This window comes from Ursus arctos, unplaced genomic scaffold (genome assembly GCF_023065955.2).
Source record: "Ursus arctos isolate Adak ecotype North America unplaced genomic scaffold, UrsArc2.0 scaffold_24, whole genome shotgun sequence".
Classification (NCBI taxonomy): Eukaryota; Metazoa; Chordata; class Mammalia; order Carnivora; family Ursidae; genus Ursus; species Ursus arctos.
The window spans coordinates 22,481,438-22,495,748 of NW_026622919.1; the positions used below are offsets into that span (position 1 = coordinate 22,481,438).

Sequence of the window (14,311 nt, forward strand, 5' to 3'; positions counted from 1 at the left end):
ACTGACCCCCTGTGCAGTTGAAAGTCTGCATATAACTCGACTCCCCCAAAACTTAACTACTAGTAGCATACTGTTGACTGGAAGCCTTACCGATGACATAAAGAGTTGATTAACACATACTTCGTATGTTATACGTATTACATACTATACTCCTACAATAAAGAAATCTAGAGAAAAGGAAATTTATTAAGAAAACCATAAGGTGGGAATGCAGTGTGGTGCAGCCACTGTGAAAAACGGTATGGAAGTTCCTCAAAAAATTAAAAATAGAAACAAATCTTTTTAAAAAATTAAAAATAGAGGGGCACCTGGGTGGCTCAGTTAAGCAACGGGCTCTTGGTTTTGGCTCAGCTCATGAGCACTCACCAGGAAGCCTGCTTGAGATTCTCTTCCTCTCCTTCCCCCTCTGCCCTTCCCTCTGCTTGTGTGCTCTCTCTAAAATAAATAAATAAATCTTTTTTAAAAATTAAAAATAGAATTATCATATGATCCAGTAATTCCACTACTGGGTATTTACCTAAAGAATATGAAAACACTAATTCAGAAGGATATATGCACCCCTATGTTTATTGCAGCATTATTTACAATAGCCAAATTGTGGAAGCAGCAAAAGTGTCCATTGATAGATGAGTGGTTAGAGAAGATGTGGTATTTATCTACAGTGGAAAGTTACTCAGCCATAAAAAAAAAAAAAATGAATTGTTGCCATTTGCAACACGCATGGAGCTAAAGAGTAAATGCTAAGCAAAGTCAGTCAGTCAGAGAAAGACAAATGCCATATGATTTTACTCTTACGTAGAACTAAAGAAACAAACAGAAAAAGGGGGGGAAAGACAACCAAGAAACAGACTCTTAACTCTAGAGAACAAACAGATGGTTACCAGAGGGCAGGTGGGTAGGGGGGTGGATGAAATAGGTGAAGGGGATTAAGAGTACACTTACCTGGATGAGCTATATATGAGAAATGTATGGAATTGCTGAATCATTATATTGTACATCTAAAACTAATAGAATGCTGTGTGTTAACTATACTGGAATTAAAATAAAAGTTAAAAAGTTAAAAATAAATTAAAAAAGAAAACCATAAGAAAGAGAAAATACATTTAGAATACTGTACTGTATTTATAAAAAAAAAAAATCCGTGTAGAAATCAACCTGTATGGTTCAAACCTGTGTTGTTCAGGATCAACTGTATTTTATTTACTTGTGCCTTCTCTTTTTTCCCCCTCAATCCCCAAATCTTTATCAATTTTATTGGTCTTTTCAAAGAACCAACTTTCGATCTTAAGTTCTCAGTTGAATGTTTATTTTCTATTTCCTTAACTTCTGCTCTTAATATTAGTGCCTTCTACTTTCTTTGAGTTTGTTTTGCAGTTATTTTTAAACTTTTTGAGATGAATACTTGGCTTATTAATTGCTTTTATAGTATATTCTTTTTTTTAATTAAAAAATTTTTTTAATTTATTTGAGAGAGGACGAGAGAGATAGCACAAGCGGGGAGAGGGCCAAGTCAGAGGGAGAAGCAGATTCCCCGCTGAGAAGGGAGTCCGATGCGGGGCTCAATCCCAGGATCCTGAGATCATGACCAGAGCCGAAGGCAGAAGCTTAACCGACTGAGCCACCCAGGTGCCCCTAGTATATTCATTTAAAGCTATAAATTTTCCTCCAAAAAATAAACCACTTTTAGGTCACCCCACACTCTTTCTGGTTTGTTTTGGGGAAAAAGTCTCCAAGCAGCAGCTGTGACTGCTGCTGCTGCAGCTCCTCTGCCTCCTCTTCTTTTTTTCTTTTTTCTTTTATATAGCTTTATAAGGGTTTATATAATATTTAACATGTAATAAACTGTATATATTAAAATGTATGATTTGATACTTTTTGACCTATGAATACAACCAAGATAATGAATATATCCATCACCCCCACAGTGTTTCCTTGTGGCCCTTTGGGATCCATCCTTCCTGTTCTCTCCCATTTCCAGTCAACCACTGATCTGCTTCCACATTTTTTGATATATCTTTATCATTCAGTTCAAAATATTTTCTGATTTCTGATCTAGGGAATATTTAGATTTACCTGGAGCTTTTCTAGTTTAAAGATTTTATTTTATTTAGAGAGAGGGTGAAAATGCAAGCAGGGGAGGGGCAGGGGGAGAGAGAATCTCAAGCAGACTCCACACAGAGCACAAAGCGTGATGTGGGGCCTAATCTCACGACCCTGAAATCATGACATGAGCCAAAATCAAGAGTTGGACCCTTAACCGACTGAGCCACCCAGGCGTTCCAGCTGTTGTATTTTCTTAAAATAAGAGAACGATGAAGTTTGCTGCATTGGTTGACTCTTCCATTCATGGATGCTTTCTTTGTAGCTCGTGATAACTGTTTGATAGCATTTTACCCGCAGTAGAACTTCTTTCAAAATTGGAGTCAGTCCTATCAAATCCTATTGTTGCTTTATCAGTGAAGTTTATGTAATATTCTAATCTTTGTTGTTATTTCAACAGTCTTCAAAGTATCTTCACCAAGAGTAGATTCCATCTTAAGAAACCACTTTCTTTGCTTACCCATAAGAAGCAACTCCTCAACTGTTCACATTTCATCATGAGATTATAGTGGTTCAGTCATATCCTCAGGATCCACTTCTGGTTCTTTGCTATTTCCATCACGTCTGCATTCAGAATATACACAACATTTATTAAGTTTGTGGTCTTATATGGGCACAGTTAATGGTACCCCAAAACAATTACCATAGTAGCATCAGAGATCACTGTAACAAATATAATGATAATGAAAAAGTTGGAAATATTTTGGGAATTATCACAATGTGACACAGAAACATGAAGTGAGCAAATGCCTTTGGGGAAAAATGGTGCCAATAGATTTGTTTGACACAGGGTTGCCACAAATCTTCAATTTGTAAAGAAAACCGATGAGTATACCTATATGATTTCAGTCCTTTGGAATTTAAGACTTGCTTTTGCATTATGGCCCAGGATTCGGTCATTTTTAAAATGCTTGTGTGTGCTTGAAAAGAGAGTGCTTTTTTGGATGTAATGTTTTATATATGTCTTACTAAATCAAATTTGTTCATTCTGTTTAAATCTTCATTTTTACTGATTTTTTCCTGTTTTTATGAATTATTGGTTAGTGTTTGCATGTCACATCTTTTCACATTCTTTACCTTTAACCTCTCTGAATTATTATGTTTTAGGCATATCTCATGTAAACAGCTCATTGTACTCTTTTTACTTTTAGTTCTAATCTGAAAATCTTTGTCTTCTAAGTAAAGCATCTGATCCATTTACATTTAATGTAATTGCTGTTATTTGTCTTTAAATCTACCATATCTTATGTGCTTTTTCATATTCTTTTAATTATAAAGGTTTTGTTTTATTTATTTATTTATTTATTTTTAAAGATTTTATTTATTTATTCGACAGAGATAGACACAGCCAGCGAGAGAGGGAACACAAGCAGGGAGAGTGGGAGAGGAAGAAGCAGGCTCATAGCGGAGGAGCCTGATGTGGGGCTCGATCCCATAACGCCGGGATCACGCCCTGAGCCGAAGGCAGACACTTAACCACTGTGCCACCCAGGCGCCCCATGGTTTTGTTTTATTTTTATTTATTTATTTTTTTTAGAGAAGGGGAGGAAGGGTGGGGTGGAGGATGAGGGAGAGAATCTTAAGCAGGCTTAATGCCCAGTGCAGAGCCTGATGCGGGGCTCAATCTCACAGCCCTAAGATCGTGACCTGAGCCAAAATCAAGAATCTGATGCTTAACTGACTGAGCCACCCAGGCACCCCTTAATTAGCAGTGCTTTAAGCAATTTTTTTTTGTTGTTGTTGTTTGGGCATATGTCAGTACCCCAGGAATTACAACAACCATCTCTGACTTCAGAAAATCCAGTGTTAATCATTTTACCATTCTCCTGTATACTACAAAGATCTTAGGAGCACATAATCTTCATGTACCTCCATCTGATTTACATGCTATCATTGTGGCATAGTTTAATTTTCTTTTATATATTCTTTATTTTTATTTTTTATTTTACTTTATTTTTTTTTAAAGATTTCATTTATTTGAGGGGGGGCATGAGTGGGAGAAGGGCAGAGAGAGAAGGAGAAGCAGACTCCCTGCTGAGCAGGGAGCCCGATACAGGGCTCTATCCCAGGACCCTGGGATCATGATCTGAGCTGAAGGCAGATGCTTAACCGACTGAGCCACCCAGGTGCCCCTTTTTTTTAAGTCATAAGACATTATTGTGTTATATAGTATAATGTTTATTTAGCTTTACCCAAATATTTGATATTTTTGTTCTTCATTACAGCAATCCTTCTAGAATCATTCTCTTTTTGTTTGAAGAATACCCTTTGTACTGTTTAGTATGAGTCTTTTGACGGCAAAGTCTCTGTTTTTGTTTCTTAGAGCATATTTTTGCCTTAACTTATTTTGTAGCCTTTGCTTTAAATTCCTACTTTATTGACGTATAATTCACATACAGTAATATGTATTAGTTTTTGGTGTCCATCTTGTGTTTCAATGAGTTTTGACAGATGTGCATACCAGTGTTATATCATCCATTTAAAAAAAATTTTTTTTTTAAGTATGGTCTACTCCCCAACATGGCACTTGAACTCATGACCCCAAAATCAAGAGTCTCATGCTTTACCAACTGAGCCAGCCAGGTGCCCCATAACATTCATTTTTGAAGATTATTTTTCGTTGTCATAAAATTCTAGATTGACAATTATTTTCTTTTAGTAAACTGGCTATTTTATTCCACCATCACCGTCCTTCCATTGTTACCCTTACAAAGTCAGCTCTAGGCTATTATTTCTTAAATAGCAGTCCTCCCCTCAAACTCTCTGAGCCCTCAGTTCCAAGTTCTCTGTAGGCTACCCTGTAATTCCTCCAGAATGGTGTATTTTCTTTACCATTGCAGAACAGTTTTAGTTTTTGTGAAGAAACAAATTATGTTCCAGGTAGCAGGTGGCTATTGCAAGCCTTTGGTGAACTTTGAATTCTTTTTCGTTGAACCAAGAACTGCTATCTAAAACCACAGAAACTATGGTAGGTAGGCTGCCATCTGAATAAATGAAACAAAATAAAACTGAACCACATATTTGATTCAGTATTGAACTATACAGGCATATGTGGGTTATCTAGAGTTATGTGGGCTAGGTTGCCTGTTACAATACAGATGTGGCTTGGAAGAAATGACATTCTGAGTTCCAAATAGACCTTTTTTTCCTTTTTTTTAAAGTTTTTATTTAAATTCCAGTTGGTTAACATATAGTGTAACAGTCTCCGGTGTAGAACTTAGTGATTCAGCACTTACATACAACACCCAGTGCTCATCAGAACAGTGCCCTCCTTAATTCCCAGCACCTATTTAACCCATACCCCCACCCAACTCCCCTCTGATAATCAGTGGTTTGTTCTCTATAGATAAGAGTATAGGGGTGCCTGGGTGGCTCAGTCAGTTAAGCATCTGCCTTTGGCTCAGGTCATTATCCCATGGTCCTGGGATCCAGCCTCGCGTCTGGCTCCCTGCTCAGTGGGGGAGCCTGCTTCTTCCTCTCCTGCTCCCCTTGCTTGTGCATACACTCTCTCTCTGTCAAATAAATAAAATCTTAAAAAAAAAAAAAGTTTGTTTCTTGGTTTTCCTCTCTTCCCCCCATGTTCATTTGTCTATTAAATTCCACATACGAGTATTTGTTTTTCTCTGATTGACTTATGTCACTTAGCATAATACTTTCTAGCTCCACCCACATCCTTGCAAATAGCAAGATTTCATTCTTTTTATGGCTGAGTAATACTCCATTGTGTATATGTGTTTGTGTATATATGTGTGTGTATACACACCACATCTTCTTTATCCATTCATCAGGCAATGGACATGTGGGCTCTTTCTATAATTTGGCTATTGTTGATAATGCTGCTATAAACATCAGGGTGCATGTGTCCCTTCAAATTAGTATTTTTACATCCTTTGAGTATATACCTAGTAGTGCAGTTGCTGGGTGGTAGGGTAGTTCTATTTTTAACTTTTTGAGGAACCTCCATACTGTTTTCCAGTGTGGCTGCACCACTTTGCATTCCCACCGACAGTGTAAGAGGGTTCCCCTTTCTCCACATCCTTGTCAACACCTGTTGTGCCTTTTGTTTTTAATTTTAGCCATGAGGTATGAGGTGATATCTTATTGTGGTTTTGATTTTTGTTTCCCTGATGATGAGCGATGTTGAGCATCTTTTCATGTGTCTGTTGGCCATCTGTAGGTCTTCTTTGGAAAACAGGTCTCCAAATGGACCATTTACAAAGGAACTTTTGAAGTACAGTTCAACTGGAACTCGTGTTATTAGAATTTTTAGAGGATTGTATATTTGTATCTCAATATAATACCAAAGCAAAATCCACTAGAAGCTTGTGTAGATGATGTAAGCTATAACAACTTTGATGACTATGTAACTTTTTTTCTATTTCAGTCTTTTTAAAAATGTTGCCTTCTGAATATACTATCTTGTATTTCTCTGTACTTCCTTTCCTGCGATTAAATTTCATAACGTTTAAACATAAAGAGGAAAAAAAGTGTTTCATGGCCTAACTAATGGTATACCTTTCAGTGCACAATTAACATGCTCAAATATTAATATAGGATGACTTTTTTGATAGAGAAAGAGAAGGCACATATAGAGGGCTAACATTAAAAAGTTAAATGGAGTGGGGTGCCTGGGTGGCTCAGTCGGTTAAGTGTTGTACTCTTGATTTCGGCTCAGGTCACTATCTCAGGGTTGTGAGATTGAGCCCGTGTTGGGCTCCGTGCTCAGCAGAGTCTGCTCAAGACTCTCTCGCTGGGCGTTGAGACTGCTTAAGATTCTCTCTCCCTCTGTCTCTCTCTCTCAAAAAAAAAAAAAAAAAAAAAAGTTAAATGGAGGGAAGAAGAATGTAGCATTTGAAGAAAAACTGTACTTTGCTTTTTTGGAGCTTGTTATAAATAGCACATATAGAGCCTCCTCATTTTTTTATGGTTAATTCGTATTCCATGCAATTAATTTATCATAATTCATTAAACGGGTCCACTGCTGATGGATATTTAAATGGAATTCTCTGCTGCAGTGAGTAGTATATATCTTGCATCATTTTGCATATGAGAAGGTATTTGGGATAAATTCCTGGAAATTAAATTGTTGGGTCACAAGGTGTGTATATTTGTAATTTTGATTGATATTGTCAGATTGTACTTTTAGAGCCTGTACCAATATCCACAAGCTTGTTAAACACCCTATTCAGTACCATATCATCTCAGTTTTTTTTAAGTTTTTATTTATTTATTTGAGAGAGTGAGCAAGAGAGCACACAAGCAGAGTGGCAGAGGGAGAGGGGGAAGCAGGCTCCCCATGGAGCAGGGAGCCCGATGCAGGGCTCGATCCCAGGACCCCAGGATCATGGCCCGAGCCAAAGGCAGATGCTTAATTGACTGAGCCACCCAGGTGCCCCTGCTTTTTGCGTCTTAAAAAAAACTTTTTCTAGGGACACCTGGGTGGCTCAGTCAGTTAAGTGTCTGCCTTCAGCTTAGGTCAACATCCCAGGGTCCTGGGATTGAGTCCCACATCAGGTTCCTTGCTCAGCAGGGAGCCTGCCTCTCCCTCTGCCTGCCACACCCCCTGCTTATGCTCCCTCTCTTTCTCTGACAAAATAAATAAATAATTTTTAAAAATCTAAAAAAACCCACAACTTTTTGTGTTCCAACATCATGAAGATATCATCCATATTGTCTTTGAGAAACTTTGTTTTGACTTTCATAAACTACTCCTTAGGTACGGTGTGACTCCAGGTCCAGCTTGGTTTTTACCCCGCAAAGGAAATTCTGCCGTCCTAGTACCACTTATTAGAACATTATCCTTTCCCCACTCCTGTATAGTGCTCCATTTGGTAGTTCATGTAATAGTAATGATACTTCTAGTATCTGTTGACTAAGATTTTGGTCAACTTTCTATGAGGTTAGTACTACATTAAAAATAGACTTGATTTTTTTATTAAGTTTTTAAATTTAATTCCAGTATAGTTAACATACAGTGTTCTCTAAGTTTCAGGTGTACAATATAGTGATTCAACAGTTCTGTACATTACTCAGTGTTCATCATGATAAGTGTATTCTTCAGTCCCCATCACCTATTTCACCCAACCCCCCACCCACTTCCCTTCTGGTAACCATCACTTTGTTTTCTGTAGTTAAGAGTCAGTTTCTTGGTTTCTCTCTCTTTTTTTCCTCTGCTCATTTATTTTGTTTCTTAAATTCCACATATGAGTGAAATCATATGGTATTTGTCTTTCTCTGACTGACTACTTCGCTGAACATTATACTCTCTAGCACCATCCATGTTGCTGCAAATGACAAGATTTCATTCTTTTTTTATGGCTGAATAATACTTTCTTTGTCCATTCATCTATCAATGAACTCTTGGATTACTTCCATAATCTGGCTATTGTAATAATGCTGCAATAAACATAGGGGTGTATATATCCCTTTAAGTTAGTATTTTTGTATTTTGGGGTAGATACCCAGTAGTGCAATTCCTGGATCATATGGTAATTCTATTTTTAACTTTTTGAGGAACCTCCATACTGTTTTCAGCTGTGGCTGTACCACTTTGCTTTCCTACCAACAGTACACGAGGGTTCCTTTTTCTCCACATCCTCACCAACACCTATTTCTTGTGTTTTAGCCATTCTGACTGGTTTTGGGTGATGTCTCATTGTACTTTTGATTTGTATTTCCCTGATCATGAGTGATACTAAGCATCTTTTCATGTGTCTGTTGGCCATCTGTATGTCTTCTTTGGAGAAATGTCTATTCATGAATAGTCTTCTGCCTGTTATAGAATTAGATTATTTGTCTTTTGGGTGTTAAATTAAAATAGGTTTGATTTTTATGACTACTAATATTATTTAAAATGGAGAAAAATATGAGATACTTCAATATGTAAATAGTGTTTTATGCTGATGTTGTGAATGCAGGAGATCAGAAAATCAGTGAGACCTACAGGAGACCTGTGGTTCACAGGAAGGAAATACTGTTTTATTTATTCTTTATATTTTACACTTATTGCTATATGTAGCATAGTACTGATTGAATAAAGTTGAATAGAGATGTTAGGATTGTTAACATATACAAACATATTTAGCAAATTTTCACTTAGGAAAATCAGAGCTAGATTTTATTAAGGAAAGCAGGAGTTACCTTATAATTACCGATTGTGTTAATCATTGATAATACAGATTGGCTTTCGTAACAGAAGCTCCTTCATGGAGGTATGTGCTTATTACAGAAAAGATATCAGCTACGTAAGTTGGCGGCCATCATGGGCTCAGACAGTTTATGAAAACTGAATATACAGCCTTAAAATAAAATATGGATCTGAATACCCAGAAGCACCCCCATTTGTAAGATTTGTAACAAAAAATTAATGTGAATGGAGTTCAGAGTTCTAATGGAGAGGTGGACTGAAGAGCTGTATCAGTACTAGCAAAATAGCAGAGTTCATATAGCATCGAAGGAGTCCTGCAAGAGCTTCGGCACCTGATGTCTAAAGAAAGCATGAAACTCCCTCGGCTGCTGGAAGGACAACGTTACAGCAGTTAATCAAAAGGAAGAACCACAGCCTTAAAATTTGATTCAAGCAGTCTTCATTTTCCACAGTGGTAAATTTTCTAGATATATCTTGTAGACCTCAAAGTACTAGAAAGAAAGCTCCCATTCAAAGGCAATTTGTGTTAAGGTGCTATCAATGATACTCATTTTTTTTTTCAATTTGCAATATGTAAGTTGTGCTATAACAAGCAAAAAAGAAAGAAAAGAAAAGAAAAGAAAAGAAAAGAAAAGAAAAGAAAGAAAAGGTATTATATGCATCTTGAGGCCTGTAATGGCAGAAGGGAAGAACCACACTTAACATAAAAAGTGACAAGCTGTGAAAGGTCAGCAGAGAGAGGCATAATGACAATGAGCAAGTAAGGCAGATGCCCGAAGGGGCCGTGGAAGCTGAAGCATTTGTTGCCTGAGGACCCTGGCGTTCTTTGTGGAAGGGAGTGGGGTAATTTAAAAGAAATCTACTGGACCAAATAGCATGCTTGCACAAATGTTGAACAGAAAACAAACTGTAGTCTGGAAGAATGCATGTAAGAGAGGTTCTGAAATTTGGGCAGGGCCTAAATGGCACAATGATTAAGAGTGCTTGCTTTCTTTTTGTTATAGTTAGAACATTTTGCGCATCAAGGACTGTCACCTTTCTGTGGAAAGACTGGCCAATTTTACAAATAAGATGAGCCACTTCACCTTCTGTGTTCTCTAAGGAAGAGTATGTTTTTTAAATTATGGCTAGTCCAAATCCTAGAGACCTAGGCAAGAGTGCCTCCTTGTCTGTAAACCATACTCGGAAAACCCAGAATTGGAATACATATTCATTCGATTTATTTGATAAATAGGCTTGCCATAACAATGTGACCAGGATCTCAAAAGAAGTACCTTTAAAAAGATTTCTTAACATTTAAAAAGTTTTCATACTTAATATATACACAATGTCAAATTCAAAGGGTGTCAGTGGTATACAGTACAAACTAAGCCTCCTTTCTTAGCTCCATAAAAGAGAGAAAGTTACCAGTTTCATATGTATCCTTCCTCAGATGTTTTATGCATTCACAGACATGCATGTTTATGTATGTACACATGTAGAGTGTATGTGTGTGTGCTCACAAATGATAACATGCGTATACATAGGACATAACTTTTTTAACTTATAGTCAAAATTATATCCTAATTACTTTTTAAAAACAAGACATTTAAAACTCAGTTATAGGTCTATCTTGTTATGAAATTTGTAGGTCTGTTTTGTCATGAGTAAATTTTTATTATCAAAATGAATCTGTTTGCAGTAGTTTTGAGTAAAAGATTTTTCTTGTCACAAATTTATACATACTTTGGTTACATTCAAATTTTGCTTCTGTTTGGTATACTGCTAACAAACACACGCATGCTTATACCCAGAAATGTGTATTTATATCCATAGATTTGAAAATGCCAATTATATTTAAAATATTTTTTTTATGTGTAGCACTCTATAAGTAATTTCAGCAAGAGTCCTTATTTATACATATATAATGAATTAGTTGCAGTTGATCAATACAGAATTGTGTTAGATACATTATCTAGAAAAGAGTATTATTTTATAATAATCATGACCACACACTGTGCTAAACATTTTACATAGAGAATGTTGTATAATCTTCAAATGACTAAGAAGTAGGTAATGATTTTAATTTTATAGCTGTGGAAACAGGCTCAGATTGTTGAATAACCATATATTCTCTCCTGTTCTCTCATATATTTTTTAAAGATTTTATTTGTTTGTCAGAGAGAGAGGGAGAGAGGGCACAGGCAGGGGAAGGAGCAGAGAGGCAGGCTCCTCGTTGAGCAAGGAGCCTGATGTGGGATTTGATTCCAGGTCCCTGGGATCATGACCTGAGCCCAAGACAGATACTTGACCAACTGAGCTATCCACGCATTCCCTTAAAAAAAAAAATGTGGGGGCGCCTGGGTAGCGCAGTCGTTGAGGCGTCTGCCTTCGGCTCAGGGCGTGATCCCGGCGTTCTGGGATCGAGCCCCACATCGGGCTCCTCCGCTGGGAGCCTGCTTCTTCCTCTCCCACTCCCTGCTGTGTTCCCTCTCTCGCTGGCTGTCTCTCTGTCACATAAATAAAATAAAAAATTTAAAAAAAAATGTGTATATATGTGTGCGTTTTAAAGATTTCATTTGTTTATTTGAGAGAGAGAGAGCAAGTGAGCATGAGCCCGCATGTTGCGGGGAGGGGCAGAAGGAGAAGCAGACTCCCTGCTGACCAGGGAGCCTGATGCAGGGCTCCATCCTGGGACTCTGCTATCATGACCTGAGCTGAGGGCAGACGCCTAACCAACTGAGCCACCCAGGTGCCCCTCTCTAAAATTAATTAATTAATTTTTTAAAAATTTATTTATTCATTTGACAGAGACAAGGCACAAGCAAGGGGGAGTGGTAGACAGGGAGAGGGAGAAGTAGGCTTTCTGCTGAGCAGGGAGCCAAGTGCGGGGCTCGATCCCGGGGACCTGGGTTCATGACCTGAGCTGGAGGCACACACTTAACTGACTGAACCACGCAGGCATCCCTAAAAAATAGTTTTTAAAAATAAATAAAAATAAAAATAATATTTTTAAAAGATTTATTTATTTGACAGAGAGAGTGTGGGGGGAGGGGCGGGGGAGAGGAGGAGAGAGACTCCTCAAGCCTAGTCCCAGCTGAGCACAGAGCCCAGCCCTGGGTTCCATTCCAGGACCCTAGATCATGACCTGAGCAATGATCAAGAGTGAGCCACTCAACTGACAGCCACCCAGGAACCCGAAAAATAAAAAATATTTTTAAAAGTTTTTTGGTCGGGGGCGCCTGGGTGGCGCAGTCGTTAAGCGTCTGCCTTCGGCTCAGGGCGTGATCCCAGGGTCCTGGGATCGAGCCCCACATCAGGCTCCTCCGCTAGGAGCCTGCTTCTTCCTCTCCCACTCCCCCTGCTTTTGTTCCTTCTCTCGCTGGCTATCTCTCTCTGTCAAATAAATAAATAAAATCTTTAAAAAAAAAAAAAAAAAGTTTTTTGGTCAAGATGCCTGACTATCTCAGTTGGTAAAGCTTGTGATTCTTGATCTTGGGTTTGTGGGTTTGAGCCCCACATTGCACGTAGACATTATTTAAAAAAAAAAAAAAAAGGTTTTTTGGTCAAGGTTAAGTTTGGTCAAGTTTAATTTTATCATTTCTTGATATAGTAAAATGTCTATTTATAATGCTTAATTTACATATATGCATCTTAAATGTTCTATAAAACATTATATTGACATGTTAGTATTAGACTAATCTAAACATTAATTTGAAAGTATAGCTTTTTCTTTTCTACTTCTGTGAAGCATATTTATTCAGACTTTTCATGTGTATCTTTAGTATATAAATGGCTTTCCACTCTGAATAATCTAATAGTTCCACAGCAAATAGTATCTTCTTAAGTATTTGAGATAGATCCCTTTTTGAATCTATATACTGTGTTGTAGCTGAAAATTTTATCCCTAGCCATAAGTCCCTATTTATATAACATTAGTAAAGGTGGTATTTTGTTAATATATCTAATATGGGCGGTATTGATGATCTCCATGACACAGTCACTCAGTGTATTGCTTTTTGAAGTAATTCATTCATTCTGCTAATACTTGACTGGGCATATTATGTGCCAAAAACCATTCTAGCATTGGAGGTAGAGGACAAAACCAAGAGTCAACATTCCAGACACACATATCTGATTTGGAAAGATAGACAATAACAAATATGTAAAGTTGTGGTAAGTGCTCAGAAATCACAATAAGAGGATGTGGAGTGAGGATTGTTCTTGAAGTTGATGAAGCAGATCTCTAAAGAAGCGATTGACATAAAATATGTAGATGTTTGAGGAAAGAACCTTCTAGGTAGCTGTAGAAACCACGAGGCTAGAGAATTGCAGCAGAATTTGAGGAACAACAAAGGCACTGGCAGCAAAATACCAGTTGTAGATTCTCTATCCTCGATAACATTTTTGTTTTCATGCCTTTTAGATGTACCCATTCTTGTGGGTGTGTGGTACTATGTCATTGTGGTTTTAATTTGCATTTGCCTGATGACAAATGATGTTGGGCATTTTTTTGTTTGGTTTTTGGCCATTTTTCCTTTGTGAAATTGTTTGAGTATTCTGCCCATATTTTAATAGGATTGTTTTTATTCTAATATGCTTTATTTAATAGAATTCTTTTTATCAGAGAGATGTAGAAGTTCTTAGGTATATTCTCTGTAAAATATTTTCTCTTGGTCTGTGGTTTGCCTATTCATTTTTAGTGTCTTTTGATAATCACAAGTTTTAAATATTAATGAACTCTGATCTATCAGGTGTTTTTTTTTTTTTTTCTTCTTTTATGGTTTGTGCTTTTTTGGTCCTAAGAAATATTTACCAACCTCAAGCAGACCTGGCTTTTCATTCTGAATATTTTGGGACTCCGTGAAAGGCTTTGATCTCACTGATTACCCTGGCTGCTGTGCGAAGAATAAATTATAAAGCAGCAAGTGCGGAAGTAGACTAGTTAAGAGGCTACGATAGTGGTCTAGGAGAGAAGTAATGGTACGTTGGACTGGGATTGTAGTGATGGGACATGGAAAGATCTGGAGGTAAAGATAACAGGCTACTGAATTTGCTTATTTGGAATGTGTTATGAGAGACAGT

At 37.4% G+C, this 14,311-nt stretch overlaps 1 protein-coding gene and 1 pseudogene across 1 annotated transcript in view; both read left to right on the forward strand.

Moving 5' to 3' along the window:
• The window catches only part of NPEPPS (aminopeptidase puromycin sensitive), a 94,292-nt gene that overhangs the window by 34,515 nt on the left and 45,466 nt on the right, over nt 1-14,311 (forward strand). The window lies entirely within an intron of this gene.
• On the forward strand, nt 7,537-10,789 carry LOC113265658 (ubiquitin-conjugating enzyme E2 variant 1-like; annotated as a pseudogene).